Source organism: Rhinolophus ferrumequinum, chromosome 15, assembly GCF_004115265.2.
Source record: "Rhinolophus ferrumequinum isolate MPI-CBG mRhiFer1 chromosome 15, mRhiFer1_v1.p, whole genome shotgun sequence".
In the NCBI taxonomy this organism is placed as follows: Eukaryota; Metazoa; Chordata; class Mammalia; order Chiroptera; family Rhinolophidae; genus Rhinolophus; species Rhinolophus ferrumequinum.
The window spans coordinates 49,059,021-49,080,719 of NC_046298.1; the positions used below are offsets into that span (position 1 = coordinate 49,059,021).

The following is a 21,699-nucleotide window of genomic DNA, read 5'->3' on the forward strand; positions in this document are numbered from 1 at the left end:
TGCAGGAAGACCCCTTGTTGGGGTACTGGCAGATGTTTGCTTTTGTGTCTCGACCAGCTGCCAACGAGAATGTAGTGGTATGAACCCCCTATCTATGGCTCCATGGGTGTTCCTTTTTGGCCTCACCATATCCTGCGTTCTTGTGTGGGGAGCGGGAGCTGAGACCCCGCATGACAGCTGTCCATGGTGGCATGCACCAGAGGGGAGGCCACTGCAGTGACCAGGATATCCTGATGTATGACAACTGCGCCTGAGTCAGGCAGTGGATGGAGAAAGACAAAAATCTGAGAAACATTCAAAAAGTGGAAAGAGCAGGTATGTGAGCTCATATGCTACAGATGTGCTAAAGAAAAGCAAATGGGTGGCTTTCGGGGCCCCCCAAAAGGAAGCCCAAGAGGAGGAGCAGGTCTGAAGGGGGAATTAAGTGGGAAGCTCTGTGGGATGTCCAGAGACACATTTGGAGTTCGTGGGATGCTCGGGTGTAGGACTCTGGATGGTAACAGCTCATGGCCACCCAGCCACAGCATATTGTCGTCTGATTACAGCTGATGGTCATCTCGTCATCCCAGCCATCATCCCAGAAGAGTATCAGGGTAAAGGACCAGAGGAAGGACCAAGGGAAAAATAAATGGGACTTGGGTGACCATGAGGGTGGCAGAGTCCGGACAGGGAGAGCCAAGGAGAGATGTGAGGGGCAGTGAGATGTTAGAATTCCTGGAAGCAGGTGACTCCTCAGGGACAGGCGGCAGCTGGAAGTTCCCCTAAGGCTGATCTCCACGTTCCCAAGAGAAGTTACGGGGAGGATATGGGACACTTGTTCCTGGGACATGGGCTGTGGAGTCCCTTCAGTACCAGACGGATCACTGATGTGCAGAAACCAGACGCCCACCGTCCTCACCTGGCTGAAGAGCGAGCCGCCTCCCACACTCATCTCTTCCCTACCACCACGGCCCCATTTTAGATGCAGGTCCAGGGGACGCTAAAAGCCTCTGGCACATTTCCAGAACTTTGCCTTCACTGCCTGTTGGTGTCATCCCTTGGGAGTTACAGAGGTGCAGTGTCAGGCCATCAACCCCTCTTTCTCTGTGAGCCTCTTTTGGGCCACCTACAAGGCCTTCAATAAATACCGGGCACCTACCATGTTCTAGGCCTGTGTGGATGCTGGGAAGACAGAGAAATCTTAGAGCTCCAGCCCTCTATCATCTCACAATCGACACACAAACACGTCTGCTGTGGTTTTCAAAGTTGGTCACAGCTCTCTCTCCAGTCTCATGTTCTAGACTTGCCAGTTCCTCATGGCGTCTGACTTCCTTTAGCTTGTGTCTTCCTTTAGGCTGGGAGGTGACTTATTTGTATCCAACAGTGATGGACAGGACGAAACAATCTCTTCCTTACTTGTACTGAAGGCCTGAGTTGCCTGCAGTTGACTCATTGCTGTGAGGCTCCATGTTGTGAGGAAACGCAATCAGCCCATTCCTCGTGAAGAGTCCGTGGGACAACGCAAAGAGAGAGAGAGGGGGGCCAGCCCCAGTTGCATCAGTCCCTTGAGTCCCTTGTAGTTCTCCCTCTAGTCATCGTATGAGAGACACTCAGCCAGGACCATCCATCCAGCAGAGTCCTTCCCCAGAGTCCTGATCCACAGAATCCATGAGTGACACTAAAATGATTGCTGTTGGTTTAAGTCACTAAGTTTTGGGGTGATGTGTCCTTTAGTCACCAAGAACTGGAACAGCAGCATATCTTCCCATCCTGCACTTCATTTTTTTTCAATTATAGGGGACGTTCAATACTATTTTATATTAGTTTCAGGTGTACATCACAGTGGTTAGACATTTTTGTAATTTAGGAAGCAATCTCCCGTCTGGCACCACACTCCACCTTGCAGTTCTGATCTCACTTTCTCCTGACCTTGTCCCTTATGAGATTCACCTGCTGTCTCAATCTGTAGGATCAGGTCATCTCATGCCTCTCCTCAAATTTACCCTTCTGTTGGTCAGAAGAATTTGTGAAATCTTGAAAGCATGCATGCTCAAAATTTTAGTGGATGAAAATTCGATGGGGCAGCCTGGTGGCTCAGGTGGTTGGAGCGCTGTGCTCCTGCTGCCATGCACTGCTGTGAGCAGGTGACTAACAACTGGCAACTGACTGCCTCAGCCGGGTGGAGCACAAGGCTCATAATACCAGCATGGGCCAGTGAGCTGTGCCCTACAACTAGACTGAGAAACAATGGCTTAAAAATTGGGGGTTGGGGCTGGAGGCAAAAAAAAAAATTCAAGTGTTTGAGTAGCTCAAAACAACTCCTCACGGATTTTCACATTCAGGATTTGTGCTTATTGGCTTTATGACTTTGGGTCACAAAATATCATAAGTAGGTTTAAATCAATATCACAAAAATAGTATTTTAGGTCTTTTTACAGGTTTTTAAAGAATTCTGTGTTGTCCTGCCTGCTGGGGAGGCACACATGTCTGTTTGGCACTGTCATTGTTGGCTGTTCCAGGAACATGTTCTGGGAGCCTCATTCAGTAAATGGGTTCATTTGATTGAAATGACTGGCTGGATGATAGTTTTCATACTATAGCTTTAAAAAGGCATAGTTTGTTTTGTTTTGTTTTGTAAGTTTAAGTCATTTCCATTAGTAATTAAGTAAAGAAATACAAATAAACAAAAATGAATGTTTAATAAGTTTTGCTCAAGTTTTTGTTCTTGACTTAGTTCATTCATGGTTTCCAGAACAGATACTACAGGAATTTTGCATTTCCTGATTTGCTGTGTGGAGATTCTTCTGGGATGCATCATGTGGATGTAGCATCCTGCACAAAAGACACTGGGGCTGATGGAAAATCACAGGCTTCCATGTCTTATCTGTCCTTCAAATTCTTACCCCACTTTTCTACCTCAGGGGCTTTGCACAAGCTGTGTCTGAGCTACTCTTGCCCCAGATTGTCACCAGTTCAGATCTAAACTCCAGTGGTATGCCCTTGGTGAGATCTTTCTGGACAGTTCTCACCAAGACAGCAGCACTACCCCACCACTCACTGGCATAGGACCCTGTTTTATAAACTTTCTTTGCAACAATCACCAGAACCTGAAGTAACATTCTCTTGCGAGGATTATTGTTTGTTCTTCTTACTCTAGAATCCAAACTCCTGAGTGCTGCAGAAAGTGCCTCCCAACATCTGGACTATTTGGTGCAAATACAATGCTTTGCTTCTGTAGTTCTTCCTTAAGTCTCACAGCCACCCTACGAGGAAGACAGGCAGCTGGGCTGAGAGGCAGCCTAATGTGACGGGTGGAGCAGGGCTGTCCAATATGGCAGCCAGCAGCACCTGGAGCTGTTTACATTTAAATGAATGAAAATGAAGTAAAATTGATGCTACATTTTCTCAATTGCATTAATCTCATTTCAAGTGCTCAGTAGCCCCATGCGGCGGCCATATTGGGCACCCAGATAGAGGATATGCCTGTCACGGCCACAAAGTTTACTGGACAGGGTGGGTTTCCAGTGTGCATGGGATATTTGGTTTCAAATCCAAGCTATGTGACTTTGTGTTGACCATACACTTTCTGGGTCTCAGTGTCCTCATTTATACAACGGGGCCGATAATGGTTACTATCTTGTAGGATGCAAAGGCACTTAGAAAAGCATCTGGCATTAGTCAACACTATGAAAAAGTATTAGCTATCGCTACAATATGTCCATTTTGACTCCTCAAGAAACTAAGGACCAGAAAAGAGAACTCATTTGCCCAAGTTCACAGAGCCCTGTGAGGTTTTATCCCACACAGTTCTGATTTCACAGCCTGCTCATTCACAGAAGAGATGTAGCGAGTCCCTTCCAGGCAAATCCCTTCAACTCCTTGCCCCCTCATCTGTTCACTGGGGGAACAAGACACTCCAATGGGCCCCCATCCAGGATGGCTTTGAAGAAACTGACCACTGGAGCACCAGCCAGAGCCCAGGACATGGGCTTTCCATTCCAAGACCTAGCCAAGGGCTTGGCCTTCTCAGGGAGAAGTAAGACAGACTGCGCAGGTCAGAGGGGCATGGGTGTGACTGCGCAGGTCACAGCTGCTGATGCTGTGGCCATCTCTGTGTGGGCTGCTTCATGGGAGTAATGGCCTCTGGGGAAAGGACAGAATGCTCATCCCTCCCACCATGACTGAGCTCTGGGACTGTCCCAGCACCAGCCTGCCAGGATCCAACAATTTCCATTCATTTCCACCTAGAGAGCTGGGAGGTTGCTGCTACTGGTTTAATTTAAAAAAATTTTTTTTTCACTTTTATTTATTTTTGTGTGTTTTTTCAGGACCCATCAGCTCCAAGTCAAGTAGTTTCAATCTAGTTGTGGAAGGCGCAGCTCACAGTGGCCCGTGTGGGGATCGAACCAGCAACCTTGTTGTAAGAGCACCGAGCTCAAACCAACTGAGCTAAGCGGCCGCCCCAACTGCTGGTTTAATTTTTAAATTTGGTTTGTTTTAATATGTACAGTCATTGTGCTTGTACTTTTTGTTTTTTAAATGCAGACTGCTATTTTATTGGTATTTTTAGAGACTCATCTATTTTTCCACGCTTAAAATTTTTTAAAATGAAGATAATATTCACCTAACATAAAATTAACAATTTAAAAGTGTACAGTTCAGTGGCATTTGGCACATTCACAATGTGTGTACGCATCACGTCTATCTCGTTCTAGAACACTTCCAGCTCCCCCGAGACACCCCATTCTCATTAAGCAGTCATCTCCTCCCCACTGCCTCCTGCCCACTGCCCCTCGCAACCACTAGCCTACTTTCTGTCGCATGGATTTACCTATTCTGCATGCTTCGTATAAATGCAATCATACAATGTGTAGTCTTTTGTGTCTGGCTGCTTTCGCTTGGCATTATGTTTCCAGGCTTCAGTCATGTCACATCACGTATCCGTCTTTCATTCCTTTGTAGTTGGCTAATATCCCACTATACAGACAGACCACGTTGTGTTTATCCATTCATCCATCAGTGGACACTGGGGTTGTTTCTGCTTTTTGACCATTGTGAATAGTGCTGCTATGAATATTCGTGTGTGTTACAGACTGAACATGTGTGTTCTCCCCAAATTCGCATGTTGAAATCTTAGTCCCCAGTGAGATGGTGTTTGGGGCTGAGACCTTCGGGAGGTGCCGAGAGCCCTCATGTTGGGATCGGTGCCCTTATAAGAAGAGACACGAGAGCTTGCCCTGCCAGGTGAGGACACAAGACAACGGCCATGAGTAGACAGGACAGGACTCTCACCCTGACTGGACACAGAGTATCCGCTGTACCTTACATTAGTGTGGTACATTTGTTACAGCTGACGAATGAATATCGATGCATTATTATTAAAGTCTACAGTTTCCATCAGGGTTCCCTCTGAGTGGTACATTCATTGGATTCTGACAAATGCATGATGTCATGTCTCCACCATTACAGTATCACTGCCCTAAGACCCCCCACCCCCGTTCTCCACCTCTTTATAATATGCTTTACTTTTATGATAAAAATGTTAAAGTCATGCTTACAAAACTTTGTGGCTAATGAATATTTGAAGCCTGGGAGAAAAGTTCAGTATACATTATGCATAAATAATAAAGCACTTTAAATGCTTATGCATGAAAGGATCACTTCTTAAGATATGTATGCATAAGATATCACATATCATATAGTAAATGTATGTATATATGTGATATATACCTATGAGTATATTGCATTCTTAATATGCAGGCAGAGACTTTGTGCACTGTTCTATGTTCTTTATAGATATATACAAAATTAATTTTTTCAACAACCCTATGAGGTTGGAAATACCATTGAACCCATTTTACAGATGAGCAAACTGAGGCATGAAGTTGTTAAGTCACTTATTCAGGGCACATAGCTATTGTTAGAAACAGGTATAAATGTATACCTCTTTGGGAGGGTATCCACACAAGAATGTGGAAATAATATTTATCTCTGAGTAGAAATATGACAGGCATTTTGTTGTTGTTTGTTTTGTTGTTTTTCTGAAATTTACAATTTGTCTAGGACGGGGTCGATAGCCTTTTTCAGTAAAGGACCAAACGGTAAATATTCTAGGCCTGTGGGTCAGATAGTCTCTGTCATAACCGCTCGACTCTGCCTTTACAGCATGAGAAACATGCTGATTCTGTTGTCCCTTCCAGTCAAATGTAAGTCCTATCTCCTTCTACCTACACGAATAGGGAACCTTTTAATCCAGAGGAGGTAGGGGCAAAGGGACAGGTGAGACTGTTGACCATCGTGTTCAACCTGAGCAGATTCAGAGGTGCCCTCAATCTAACACGGGCTCCAAACCCAGAACATGCAGATCCCTAGAGGACAACTGGATGGACTTTGGGGAAGTCAACAAACCCTTGAATCATGTGAAAAATTGGGTGTGAGAGAGAGAACCTGCGTGGTTTTCTGGGAATGTGGACTTCATAGCTTTGATCAGACTATTGGTAGGATCAGTGACGTGCTGTAAAGCAAACAACTGGATGGGATTGTGTGTATTCATTGGTGGGTTTTAGATGAGAAAAACACAGAGGGTGCCCCAAAAAATGTATACACATTTTAAGAAAGGAAAACTGTGTTATAATTGCAATACTCAATATATACCGATAACAAAAGATGAATACAAGTCACGTTTGTCTTCTGCAATTACAAGAGGTGCTCAAAGTGGTTACCATCAGTGTCCAGACACTTCTGATTATGGCGAACTACTGCTTGAGCAACGTTGACCAAAATGTTTTTGGTACCCCCAGTATGGTTCAGAGTGGATAAGCCTCCCCCTTTTCTAAGTATTAACTATCCCAGTGTCAAGCTGAGAAGTGGAAATGATTATTGGTTGTTATGGAGACAGATCCTCCTCTGCCAACCTCCCAAAAATCAGGTGGAGGGGGGAAGCTGGTGGGGCACCTGGGATTTTGTGACTTCTGAGATAAATGTGTCTCCAAAGGGGTCCAGGACTCCTAGAATGGGTCACAGTTTCTCAGCCTGGTTCCCTATCCTGTCTTGGGTGCAATGAGGTACAAAGGATGACTTAATTCATATTCTCTCTGAAACTTTTCCAGGGAAAATTATTCCCATCTGCCACCATCGGTCCTCTGCTTCCTGCTGCTTGCATGTCAACAGTGCTGAAAGGTAAGACGTGTTCCATCTGTCTGTCTTTCGATTCTGATTGCCCTTGCCTGACAGGGGAAATTTCTGTTAACCTTCATTGGGTCATTTTACCCCCAGAACCAGTCCAGTGAAATGAGACCCCAGCTTTATTATTGAGTTTGCAAGCTGGGGAGGCAGGAGGCTAAGTCAAGAAGTAAGATGATAACTGGAAGGAAGGGCACAGGCTCAGCAATCACACTCCTCTGTACTTAGAACGCAACTTTGCACCTTCTTAGCTGTACAACCTTGGAGAAGTCACTTCACCTCTCTGTGCCCACATCATGTGGTTACATGCAGTCACAGATGTGAAATACTTTCCAACTGAATTTAAGAAAACCAGGGTTGAATAGTTCTTTCTGCTTCTATCCCCACCCCTACTACACACAGCACCAGCTCAAGGTCATCCAGTTAGTAAAATATATAGCTTGGATATCAACCATTTAGTCCCACATCTATATTCCCAAATGTTAGGCATTTACTACCTGATGGCTTTAAGTGATATGGAAGATGGTTTTGTGAGCTACATAAATACAGAAGTTCCTACTAACAAACTTAGTAGAATTCCTCAGTATATATGGAGCCTAACTCCAAATCCATCATGGGTATTAATATTCTCATTTTGTGGATGGGGAAATGGAAGGTTTATAGAGGAAGCTGGAGAGATCTGAATTTGAATTCTTACACTTTCAAATTATGTATTTTCAGAGTTTCAGCGGTCCTCATCGGCAACAGGGAGACAGTTGTCTGACTTGAGAGGGCTGGCGTGAAGTCAGTAGAAGTAAAGAGCGTGGCACCTCTTTCTATAGTCACTGGAGGATCCTTCCTTCCTCTCTTCCTAGCATGACTGAAGAATGGTTCACCACTCTTTCCCAGCTCACTTAAGATGTCCCCAAAACAAAATGCAAAGAGACTCCCCAAAATCTCACAGGGCTCTGGGTCTTAGTCCTTAACCACTTACCACAACCTGTTGTGAAATCTACCTCCCATCCTGTTCCTCTCATCTTGTTTTTGGTTTTCTACTTATGTCTTCATCTCTGTGATCCCCTGGTCCCACCACTGTGTACCACGTCTGTAACCTTGACCTCCATGCTGACTCTTCTTCTGGATGAGCTGCTATCAGGAATCCTAGGTAAATACCTCGCCACCTTTATGGTGACCTTGGACTATGAACTTTAGTGGGAAAGTTTGAGCAAGAATTTCTGAGCATCTAATATATGCCTGGACTCATGCTTGGGAAATAAGGACCCATGTTTTCATAATGGAAAACCAAAGATGGATCAGATATGCTCACTTTTGAGGAACTCAGAGACTGAGTTCTCTGAGTGGAGAACAGAGACAAATAAATAAATTAGATAAAGACAAGTGATGACTGCTAGTGGTGATGGTGCTAGGAAAAGGGACAGTGGGAATATTGAGGGAACCCTAAAACATGTCCTTTTCCCAAAGAAGAGAGTTTGTTAAATCTGTTGAACTGGGGAAATCTATTAATTAGAAATATTTCTCTCTGCTGTGTTTGCACATCATTTGGCTTTTCTTCTTCCTCAGGTATGACAAGCAGGCTATCAGTGGATGGTAAGTGCGAGGACTATTTTTTCTGGTATGTCTTCTCTCTTGTCTACAAGGGAATGCAACCTTATGGAGTAAGTTATGCTTTTTACTTATAAACTTAAAATCAATATTTTGTTTATTTAATTTAGGTTTTATTGGTTTATTTTGGAAGATTCATTCAGATAGTATCTAATCACATTTTGCTTTTTGAGTTTTGAGATGACAGCAATCTTTATTAGTGTATAATGTTAGAGCTGGAAATTTTCTTTTTAAAGATTTTGTTGGGGAAGGGGAGCAGGATTTTATTGGGGAACGGTGTGTATTTCCAGGACTTTTTATTGGGGAACAGTAGTGTGTTTTTCCCAAGACTCATCAGCTCCATCCAAGTCAAGTTGTTGTCCTTTCAATCTTAGTTGTGGAGGGCGCAGCTCAGCTACAGGTCCAGTTGCCGCTGTTAGTTGCAGGGGGTGCAGCCCACCATCCCTTGCGGGAGTCGAGGAGTTGAACTGGTAATCTTGTAGTGGAGAGCCCACACTCCAACCAACTGAGCCAACTGGCCACCAGAGAGCTCAGTAGCAGCTCATCCACTTCATTCTAGTTGCAGAGGGCGCAGCTCGCTGGCCAATGTGGGAATCGAACCGGCAGCCCCGTTGCCCAGAGCTCGCGCTCTAACCAACTGAGCCACCCATCCTCCCAGAGCTGGAAATTTTACCTAATAATTATTATGTTGTAGGGTTTTTTTTAAGTTACATAAATAGTATATGCACATGGGAAAAGCTGAGGAAACATAAGATTAAAATCAATATGTTCATCCCATTTCCAGTTCTGCTCTCTAGAAACCACCCCTATTACTGTCTCCAGTGTATTCTTACAAGAAATATTTGCACATATATATATATGTATATCCTCAACTTTTTGAGTTAAAAAAAATGCATTTCAGCAATAGAAAATTTTTAAAAAAATTTATTGGGGTGACAATTGTTAGTAAAATTACATAGATTTCAGGTGTACAATTCTATATTACATCATCTATAAATCCCATTGTGTGTTCACCACCCAGAGTCAGTTCTCCTTCCATCACCATATATTTGATCCCCCTTACCTTCATCTCCCACCCCCACGCCCTTTACCCTCTGGTAACCACTAAACTATTGTCTGTGTCTATGAGTTTTTGTTTCTCATTTGTCTTGTTCTCTTGTTGTTTTTGGATTATATACCACATATCAGTGAAATCATATGGTTCTCTGCTTTTTCTGTCTGACTTATTTGGCTTAGCATCGTACTCTCAAGATCCATCCATGTTGTCACAAATGTTCCTATACATCTTTTCTTACTGCCGAATAGTATTCCATGGTGTATATATACCACAACTTCTTTATCCATTCATCTATTGAAGGACATTTTGGTTGTTTCCATATCTTGGCCACCGTAAACAAAGCTGCAATGAACATTGGAGCACACGTGTCTTTATGTTTTCAGATTTTTTGGGTAGATACCCAGGAGAGGGATTGCTGGATCATATGATAATTCTGTTTGTAATTTTTTGAGGAACCTTCACACTGCCTTCCATAATGGCTGCACCAGTCTGCATTCTCACCAACAGTGTATGAGGGTTCCTTTTTCTCCACAGCCTCTCCAACACTTGTTACTATTTGTGTTGTTGATGATAGCCATTCTAACTGTGGTGAGGTGATATCTCATTGTGGTTTTTATTTGCATTTCTCTGATGATTAGTGATGTTGAGTATTTTTTCATGTCTATTTGCCATTTGTATGTCCTCTTTGGAGAAATGTCTCTTCAGGTCCTCTGCCCATTTTTCAATTGGGTTGTTTGTGTTTTTGTTGTTGAGTTTCATGAGTTCCTTGTCTATTTTGGATATTAGCCCCTTATCGGAGGCACTGTTTGCAAAAACCTTCTCCCATTCAGTTGGTTGCCTCTTTATTTTGTCAATGGTTTCCTTTGCTGTGCAGAAGGTTTTAAGTTTCATATAGTCCCATTCGTTTATTTTAGTTTTTACTTCCCTTGCCTTTGGAGTCAAATTCATAAAATGCTCTTTGAACTCAAGGTCCATAAGTTTAGTACCTATGTTTTCTTCTACGCAGTTTATTGTGTCAGGTCTTATGCTTAAGTCTTTGATCCATTCTGAATTAATTTTGGTACATGGTGACAGATAGCACTCCAGTTTCATTCTTTTGCACGTGGCTATCCAATTCTTCCAGCACCATTTATTGAAGATTCTGTCTTTCCTCCATTGTATGTTTTTAGCTTCCTTGTCAAAAATTATCTGTCCATATTTATGTGGTTTTATTTCTGGGTTCTCAATTCTATTCCATTGGTCTATGTGTCTGTTTCTCTGCCAATACCATGCTGTTTTGATTACTGTAGCCCTGTAGTACATGCTAAAGTCAGGGAGTATGATACCTCCAGTATTGTTCTTTTTTTCTTAAGATTGCTTTGGCTATTCGGGGTCTTTTGTGGTTCCAAACAAATCTGATGATTTTTTGTTCTATTTCTTTAAAAAATGCCATTGGGATTTTGATGGGGATTGCATTAAATCTGTATATTGCTTTGGGTAATATGGCCATTTTAACTATGTTGATTCTTCCAATCCATGAGCACGGAATATCTTTCCATTTCTTTGTGTCTTCTTCAATTTCTTTTAAAAATGTCTTATAGTTTTCAGCATATAGGTCCTTTACATCCTTGGTTAAGTTTGTTTCTAGGTATTTCATTCTTTTTGCTGCAATTGCAAAAGGAATTGGGTTTTTTATTTCTTTTTCTGAGATTTCATTGTTAGTATATAGGAATGCAATGGACTTTTGCACGTTGATTTTGTAGCCGGCAACTTTACTGTATTCTTTGATTGTTTCTAATAGCTTTTTGGTGGAGTCTTTAGGGTTTTCTATATATAGCATCATGTCATCTTGCAAAGAGTAGTAATTTAACTTCTTCATTCCCAATTTGGATGCCTTTTATTTCTTTCTCTTGCCTGATTGCTCTGGCGAGGACTTCCAACACTATGTTGAAAAGCAGAGGTGATAGGGGACAGCCCTGTCGTGTTCCTGAACGTAGAGCATAGGGCTTCAGTTTTTCACCATTAATTATGAGATTAGCTGAGGGCTTGTCATATATGGCCTTTATTATGTTAAGGTATTTTCCTTCTAGACCTATTTTATTAAGTATTTTAATCATAAATGGATGTTGTATCTTGTCAAATGCTTTTTCTGCACCAATTCATATAATCATATGATTTTTGTCCTTTATTTTGTTTATGTGATGTATCACATTGATGGATTTGTGGATGTTGAACTATCCTTGTGCCCCGGGGATGAACCCCACTTGGTCGTGATGAATAATATTTTTAATGCATTGTTGCATTCGATTTGCTAGAATTTTGTTTATGATTTTTCCATCTGTATTCATCAGAGATAATGGTCTGCAGTTTTCTTTTTTTGTGTTGTCCTTACCAGGTTTCGGTATCAGGGTAATGTTAGCCTCATAAAATGAGTTAGGGAGTACTGTCTCTTCTTCAGTTTTTTGGAAGAGTTTGAGCAGGATTGGTATTAGATCCTGTTTGACGGTTTGGTAGAATTCACTAGTGAAACCATCTGGTCCCGGACTTTTGCTTTTGGGAAGATTTTGGATGACTGATTTAATTTTGTTACTGGTGATCGGTCTGTTTAGATTTTCCAGTTCTTCATGGTTCAGCCTTGGAAGGCTATATGTTTCTAAGAACTTGTCCATTTCTTCTAGGTTATTGAATTTGGTGGCATATAGTCCTTCACAGTATTCTTTGATGATCCTTTGTATTTCTGTGGTGTCCGTGATAACTTCCCTTTTTCATTTCTGATTTTGTTAATTAGTGTCTTCTCTCTTTTTATCTTAGTGAGTCTAGCCAAGGGTTTGTCAATTTTGTTAATCTTTTCAAAGAACCAGCTCTTTATCACATTAATTTTTTTCTATTGTCTTTTTGTTCTCTAATTCATTTAGTTCTGCTCTGATTTTGTTGTTTCCTCTCTTCTGTTGACCTTGGGTTTCACTTGTTCTTCTTTTTCTAGTTCTTTAAGGTGTAACATAAGGTTATATATTTGGGATTTTTGTTGTTTCTTGAGATAGGCCTGTAATGATATAAATTTCCCTCTTAAAACTGCTTTTGCTGCATCCCAAAAATTTTGGTAGGATGTATTTTCATTGTCATTTGTTTCTATGTATCTTTTGATCTCTCCTCTGATTTCTTCTTTGACCCAGTCATTCTTTAAAAGTATGTTGTTTAATCTCCATGTATTTGTGTTTTTTTCTGCTTTCTTTTTGCAGTTGATATCCAATTTCAAAGCCTTGTGATCAGAGAATATGCTTGGTATGATTTCAATCTTCTTAAATTTGCTGAGGCTGATTTTATGTCCCAATATATGGTCTATCCTTGAGAATGTTCCATGTACACTAGAAAAGAATGTATAGTCTTATGTTTTAGGATGAAGTGCTTGATATATGTCAATTATGTCCATTTCATCTAATGTGTCATTTAGGGCTACTATTTCGTTATTTATTTTCTGTTTGGATGATCTATCCATAGCTGTCAATGATATATTTAAGTCCCCTAGTATAATTGTGTTTTGGTCAATTTCTCCCTTTAGTTCTGTTAGTAGTCGCTTGGTATATTTCGGTGCTCCCTGATTGGGGACATAAATATTGATGACTGTTATGTCTTCTTGTTGTATAGTCCCCTTTACCATTATGAAATGTCCATCTTTGTCTCTTGTTATCTTTTTCACCGTAAAGTCTGTTTCATCTGATATCATTATGGCTACACCTGATTTTCTCTGGGTACCATTTGCTTGGAGTGTCAATTTCCACCCTTTCACTTTGAGTCTATGCTTGTCCTTGTAGCTGAGATGTGTCTCTTGGAGACAGCATATGGTTGGGTTTAGTTTTTTGATCCCATCTGCTACTCTGTCCCTTTTTATTGGTGAGTTCAGTCCATTTACATTTAGGGTGATTATTGATATGTGAGGATTTCCTGTCATTCTATCTTTAGTTTTCTGGTAAGGCTGTGTCTCCGTTGTTTCTTTGCCTTTTTGTTGTTGTGTATTATTTCTGTATGGTGGTATTCTATGATGTTTCCCTCTGTTTCTTCTTTTATTACAGTATATATTTCAGTTCTGGATTTTTTTTGAGTTGTTACCCTTAAGTTTATGTAAAAAAAAGTTTCATATTTAGAGTATTCCATTTTCTTCAGCACGCTTACTTTCTCCATTCCCATATTCCGGTTTAGGCCTTTACTCTCCCCCTTTTTATGTTTTGGTTGCCACAAATTGTCCCTGTTGATGGTGGTCGAATAGACTCTTTTAGTATTTCTTGTAGTGCACATCGTGTATTAGAAAATTCCCTCAGCTTCTGTATGGAAAGGTCTTTATTCCTCCTTCATATCTAAAGGATATCTTTGATGGATATATTATTCTTGGCTTATAATTTCTCTCTTTCAGTAGTTTGAATATTTGGTTCCATTGCCTCCGGTTTGTAGAGTTTCTGCTGAAAACTCTGCTGATAATCTAATGGGCTTTCCTTTGTAGGTTACCATCTTCTTTTCTCTGGCTGCCTTGAGGATTCTTTTTTTGTCGTTGATTTTAGACAGCTTCAATACAATGTGCCTTGGAGAAGGCCTGTTGGGATTGAGGTAATTAGGTGTTCTATTTGCTTCTTGGATTCGAGGATCCAGTTCTGTCCACAAGTTTGGGAAGTTCTCATCAACAATTTGTTTGAATATATTCTCTGTTCCCTTCTCTCTTTCTTCTCCTTCTGGTATGCCCATTATTCTTATATTGCTCTTTTTGAGTCAGAAAGTTCTTGTAGAGTTTTTTCATTTCATTTAAGTCTCAAGTCTCTTTCTTCTTCCATCTGTGTAATTTCCTGGTTTCTATCTTCGATGTCACTGATTCTTTCCTCCATATGGTGAACTCTACTACCTAAGCTGGTTATTTCATTCTGGATTTCTTCTGTTGAGTTCTTAATCTCCAGAAATTCTATTTGGTTCTTTTTTAAAATTTCAATCTCTTTCGTAAAAGCTCATGTTGTCCTTTGATTGTGTTTCTGAGTTCATTAAACTGCCTTTCTGTGTTTTCTTGCATCTCGTTGAGTTTTTTCAGAACTGCAATCTTGAATTCTCTGTCGTTTAAGTCACATATTTCCATATCTTTAAGTTCCTTTTCTGGATACTTTTCACTTTCTTTCTGAGCTGTCCTGTTGCCTTGGTTATTCATGGCAATTACTGATTTATTATTTCTCTTCCTAGACATCTACCGGAGTGGCTTCTGCAACAGGTAGATAGGAAGAGGTCTTTCTTTTGTTTTCCAGTACTTGTTGGTAGAATGTTTTATTTTCTCTCCAACTGCAGCCTTTTTTTTCCTCTCACACATGGTAGTGCTATGTTTTCTCTGCAATTCCAGCTTCTCACACAATGGGAGGATTCCCTGGGAGATGGGCTTCTCCTCTGTTAATAGTTCGCCTGGGTCACAGGGCGCAGTGTCCCGGTGGGTATGCGGAGAGCTTTTGAAGTTCCAAAGCTCTTCCTGCACCAGATTCAGAGCCCGTGTGTTTCAGCAGTTCTGTTTACTCCTGCAGGGATCCACCCAGTTAGGTGGGGCCAGGGGCAGGGTGAATTGTGAGAGGTGGCCCAGAGCAATGGCGGTGACCACCACCACAGCCGGTCCTGCTTCCACAGCTCCCTCCCCTTTGCCAGAACTAGGTGGGCTGCGAATCTGTGTCTGTGGTCCAGAGTTCTCAGAACAGCAAATATTCTGTTCTTTTGATCTGACACTGCTACTGTTCTGCTCCTAGCACTGGGCAGGTGGGGGGCGGGGCGAACTCTGGGAGGGTAGGGAGGGGGCAGCAAGTCTCAGTGCCTAAGGCTTCCGTTCTCTGCTCGGCAGTGAGGGCTTAAACCACTGTTTCCAGCCTTCTTCCCTCAGTCTTTTCTCCAAGGCTCTGCCGTGAGCATTGGGTTCAGCTGTGTTATATGCTGCCCCCTCAGCTCTGTGGGCCATAAGCGGAGCCTTAGCAGTCCACGTTCTTCCCTTTCCCGCAGCTGCAGTTGCGGTAGCTCTGGGATGCAGCGAGCTCGGAGCACTGAGCTAGGTCTGCGTTCTGCGCCCGCCCGCGGGGCTCCATCTCCGCACTTCCCTCCTCCCCCATCTCCGCACTTCCCTCCTCCCGCACTTGCGCAATTCGCCCACCTTTAGGTGAATTCCGTAGTGGGCCTCTTTGTCTTGCCTGTCTGCTGTGCAGGGAGTCCTTTGTGGAGTTATTGTTCAATTAGTTGTAAATTCCAGGGGAGCTTTACAGAGGCTCACCTCACCCCGCCATTTTGATCTATACCAGCAATAGAAATTTTACCTCTTTTTTTCAAATACCTGAACAATATTTTGTTCATACTCGTTCAAGTTAATGAGTTTTTTATTCATGGATGTTTTGGTTTTTTCTCTAATTTATTTTGATTTTGGTTCATTTTATGCCATTGCAAACAATACTACAATGAACATCCTAGTACAACCATTGCTTTTCTTACTTTTGCATGTACATATCTGTAAGATAAATTCCTAGAAGGGAAATGGCTGGGTCAAAGGGCACAAGCATTTTAAAGTTGGATAGAGGTTTAACAAATGTACACTCTCGTCAACAGCTTGCAATAATGTTCATTTCCCCACACCTTTGGCGACATAGGGGATTAGCTAACTTTTTGAGTTTTGATAATGGGATGGCTGAAAAAAATGGGTCCTCATTTTTCACACGTAGACTGAACCCAAATAGGCATTCCTTCCACATCCATTTACTACCAATCCTATCAGTATATTTTTCTTTAAGTGGTCTTAGTTTTTTACTTAAATAGATAAGCTTGAAAAGGAAACTCTGTACCACTTGAGTAAGTGGAAAATCAATATCAGTTGTTATAAGGAGAAGACAACTGTAAAAATAAATACAATGTAAATAAAGTGCTAATAAATTAAAACGTGATGCTGTTTTCTGCTGAGGCTCTTCATCTGGAAGCTGTTCTGTCTCTTTGGTAGAAAGGATGATTGAGAGAGTTACATAGGTGGTGTCAACAAGTTAGCATCATTTTGAGATGTTCTCTCTGGTAGAAAGAGATTAAAAGGTAAAAGGAATCTCTTTCCCACCATGTGGGAGTTAAAGCTGAATCTGTGTCCACCTGAGATCTCAGCCATCACCATGATTCAGACCCCATAGTATGTGCCAGGACCATGGAGGATGGTAGAAACCCAAAAGATGAATCTGACATGCTCGTACCTCCACATAAACTCATGGTCTGATTGGGGAAACAGACACATGACAGGAGAGACAGACAGATAGTTATAATACAGTATGAATCAATGTCCTCAGGGAGGGGAAATGAGAACAGGTGAGAGGTAGCTTGGGGTGAGCTTGTTGAAGCTGTTGGTCTGGAGGCATTTATCATGCTGCCTTTTGCAACTCAATTTATATATTGTATGTTGTTTGTATGTTGTCTTACACAGGTTTGCTGACCCTCCAAGCATTAAGTGGTAAGTGGTGACTGTGCTATTTGGCCCTGCTATTTGTTTCACTCCTGTACACAGAAATAGAGAGTTATTCGGTGTTTTTTTTTTTTTTAAGTTGGAAGAGCCTTTAGATATCATCCAAACTTATACTTTTTGTCATAATCATTATCATTAGCATCATAAGTGTTTAATATTTTTTTCATTCACCTAACAACAAATACTATTTAATATTAGCTACTCTGTGCTAAGTCCTATTCTAGGTGTTGAAGATGTAGCTGGGAATAAAACAGACAAAAATCTGTGCCCAGATGGAATAAATGAGAAGAGAAAGAAAAAGAATAAAGAAGTAGGCTAAGTCTGTTGGATGCTAAAAAGCCCTATGAAGATAATAGCATAAGGGAGAAGGAAATGCAATTTGGGAGAGGTTTCTAAACGGCGATCAGGAAAAGTGACATTTTAGCAAAGATTTGAAGGCGGTGAGGAAGCCAGTCATGTGTACATCTGGACTAAGGCTGTTCAAGACAGAGGGAACAGCATGTGCAAAGGCCATGAGGTAGGATAGTGCCTGAGATCAAGGGACAGCAAGGAGGCTAGTTGCATTCCCTTCTCTTCTCATTGAGGCACCCAGAAGCACTGTTTACAGTTTGGTCTCCATCCATTTCATAATTCATTGATGATTTATTTTCTTCGTTTTTCTCCTCTTCCCCTTCCTTCCCTTTCTCTCTCTCTCTCTCTCTCCTTCCTTCCTTCCTTCTTTCCTTCCTTCCCCCCTTTTCTCCTCCTCCTTCTCCTCCTCCATCTTTAGAAGAAAGAAATGACTGCAATGAAGAAGGTGAGTGCATGGAATCTGGAGGACAGTGTGTTCCTTCAGTTTGGGTTATAATAAAGCCTTAAGAAGAGAGTATCTCAGGTAGCCAAGGTCATGGCTTGAGTATATGAGAGGATGTCCTTTTGAAGGGCATCCAAAGCCTTCAGACCCCCCTTTCCCCTTCATACTGCTCACTGGTAACAAGGAGACCCAACATACTAAGGTATGATTGGGAAACATTTTTGTTTTTCCCAGTCACTTCTTCTGTTGACCGTCGAATCCTCTCTTCCCCCTGGAAATTACCAGGCAAGTCCTAAGCTGAAAACGAAGAGAAAGGACACTAGAGAACATAAGCAAGCCTCCAGGTGACCCAGATATTAGAGATAAGCACTTTAAAATAACTGGGATCGTTAAGTTCACAAAAATAGATGAATAATTTCACCAGAGAATTATAATTTGTTAAAGATAATCAAATGAAAATTCTAGAATTGAAAACACAACTGATATTCAGAATTCAATAGTTGGGCTTAACATCAGAAAAGATGATTATTGAGCTAGAAAACAGGAGAGATCATTCAAAGTGAAACACAATAGATAGAAGCATAGAAAAGAGCATAAGACACATAAGAGATCCAATGAATAGTTGTGATGAATGTGAAATTAGACTTTCAGAAGGAGAAGCAAGAGAAAGTGAAGCTGAAGCAATATCTGAAGAGTTAATGGCTAGGACTTTTTTATATGGATAAAAAGAACCATCAAGCAACAGATTTTGAAAGTTCTGGGAACCCCAAGGAGAACATATATTTTAAAAATCACTTCTAGTAATGAACACTGCCACAAAATAGTTGAAAGCCACAGACAAAGAGAAAAACGTTAACCCCACCCTGCAAAAAGAAACAACAGAAAAACTGGATTCATTTCCTAGGAGTGCCATAACAAGTTATTATAAAATTGGGTGGCTTAAAACAACAGAAATTTATTGTCTTACTGTCTGGAGGCAAGAAGTCTGAAATCAAGGTGTATATATTACACAGATGATTTGAAAAAACATAATGGAAATTATATCATAAAAGTAAATCCTTGAGCTGCTAACTAAAAGAAAGCTGGCATAATTATTTTAACATCAGATAAATTAGATTCTAAGTCAAAAAGTGTTCCTAGAGATAAGGAGGGACATTGAAATTGATTAAGGGGTTAATCCGACAGGAAAATACCAGCTCTAACTTTGTTTTCATATGGCAGTATAGTTTTTACATAAATAAAATGAAATTGACAAAACTAAAAGAAATAGATAAATCCATGATCACAGTGGGAGACTTTAACACCTCTCTCAATAGATGATGAAATAAGTAGATAAAATTTAATAAGAATATAGAAGATCTAAACAAATAACAAATGTGACCTCATTACATATACAAAACTTAGAACACAACATTGATAGAATGCATGGTCTTTTCAAGTGAACATGGAATTTTTAAAATTAAATTTATTGGGGTAACTTTGGTTAATAACATTTATAAATTTCAGGTGTACAACTTTATAATACTTGTACGACATCTGTATACTCCATTGTGGGCTTCTTATTCAGATGGGTTTGGATTCTCCAGTCACAGAATCACAGAAAAGTTCCAAGTTCATCACCCTTAATCTCAAGCCAGTGGTGGCCAGTGAAGAGCATTACAAATGATAAAGACATGAAGATCTGCAGAAATTCATTTATGAATTCTCTCAATAAATTTTATGTTGGATGTTTAAAGTTATGGCAAAATACATAGAACATGAAATTTACCATTAGTGACATTTACTATATTCACAACATTGTGCAACCATCACCACTACCTCCAGAACAATTTTTATTATCACAAAAGGAAACTCTGTACCCATAGCAGTCCCTCCACCCAGCCCCTGGCAATTCCTCATCTGCTGTCTCTCTATATATGGATTCCATATAAATGGAATCATATACAATATGTGGCTGTTTGCGTCTGACTTTCATTAGCATAATGTTTTCAAGGTTCATCCAGGTTGTAGCATGTATAAATATGTCGTTCTTTAACGTGGCTGAATAGTATTCCATTGAGTAGATATGCCATATTTTTTTTATCCATTTCTCAGTTGAAGGACATTTGTTTCCACCTTTTGACTTTTGTGAACAGTGTTGCTGTGAACACTTGTGTACCTTGTGCACAAGTTTTTGTTTGAACACCTGTTTTCAGTTCTTTTGGGTACATACCCAGGAATGGAATTGCTGGGTCATTTGATAATTCTATGTTTAACTTATTGAGAAACTCATTCAATAAATTTTTATTGAGAAGCACTCTATGATGGATCCTGGATTAGTTAAAATGGTGAATTTTATGTTATGTGGATTTTACCACAATTGAACAAAATATCAAGGGTAGAGGCCGGAGTCACCCTTGGGTTTTAGTTTGTGATCGCTGCACTAGACTGTAAACCCCTCTCGGAGCAAGAAGACCCCCTGATCTTTCCCTGGGATTCCAGTGCACAGAGCAAACCTTATATACATGTTTGCTCCCTGCACCAACCCTGAGTGATCTAGTGTGCCAGGCTGGGGGTCCAGTGGGACTGTAGCAGAGGAAGTCCCTATGCTCGTGGAGGTCACCCTCTAGTGGGAGGGCATGGGGCAAACTAGTGATCACATGAGTTTCCTGGGAGGCTGGACAGGGTGCTGTGACAGAAAGGAACTTTCAAAAAAAAAAAAGAAAGGAACTTTCTACCGAGTGGTCAGAAGAAGCCTTCTGTGAAGAGGAGGTATTTGTATTGTGATGGGGGGAGCTGCCCGGCTGGGATCTAGGAAGCATGTTCTAAGTGGTGGAACAGCCTGGTGGGTTGGAGGGACACACTGAATGGAGCACAGTGAGTAAGGAGAGTGGTCTAGCATGCACGTCGGTGCACTAATACATTCCTTTCTCTTTCTTCCCATTCTTTAGAAATGACCCCTGCTGTTCTTCCTAGCAACCTTCCATCTCAGCTCAACCTTCATGACCCTCCAACCCCCAGGGAGTCTCACCTCCCAAGAAACCTCTGCCACCTGGACTGCCAACTTAGAAGGTAACAAATTGGGTTCTTTGAGGAATAACGCCTGTCTGCCTAGAGGCATGGTAGGAAGGCAACTCTGAGCGCCATGAGGTCATGGGCCCAGAGAGTAGCTGAGTGAGCATCTGCAGGGGTTTCCCCCATAATTTCTCTTCCATACCTTTTTCAACGCTTCCCCGTTGTTTCTATAATAAAATGTATACACTTGTTGAAATGGCTGAATGCTTGGCTCTTTCATCACCCCACATCGAGAATTAATAATACATAGAGTAGCAGGGGTGCCAAGAACCACATATATATATCACTTAATTCTGGCCACAACCCTATAAGGAGGTCCTATTATGCTGTCTGCTTTACAGGTGAAGAAACTACGGTTTCAGAGGGATTTGTCCAAGATCACAGAGCTGATTTTTGACCCAGGTTTTACTCATTCCAAAGGCTCTATTTTTTTTGTGTGTGTATAAATATTTAGGGTTTTCCACTGAGGAAATAAGGCTCTGAAGACATAGCTGCTTCTAGTGTCCCAGCTCTCCAGCCTGCATGCTTCTTGCCAGTACTTGAGGAAGTCTGGAGTCCTGGTCA

At 41.3% G+C, this 21,699-nt stretch overlaps 1 long non-coding RNA gene across 2 annotated transcripts; it reads left to right on the plus strand.

The window, feature by feature from the left end:
• Positions 1-164: 164 nt before the first annotated feature.
• Positions 165-21,308, plus strand: LOC117034628 (uncharacterized). Of its 2 annotated transcripts, none has more exons than XR_004425120.1 (7): positions 165-315; positions 7,089-7,158; positions 8,297-8,305; positions 8,722-8,816; positions 17,250-17,276; positions 18,058-18,084; positions 21,012-21,308. It is a non-coding gene; the product is annotated as an uncharacterized LOC117034628 (long non-coding RNA). The 2 variants fall into 2 exon arrangements; XR_004425119.1 differs by having other exon boundaries at positions 8,722-8,773.
• The last annotated feature ends 391 nt before the right edge of the window (positions 21,309-21,699 follow it).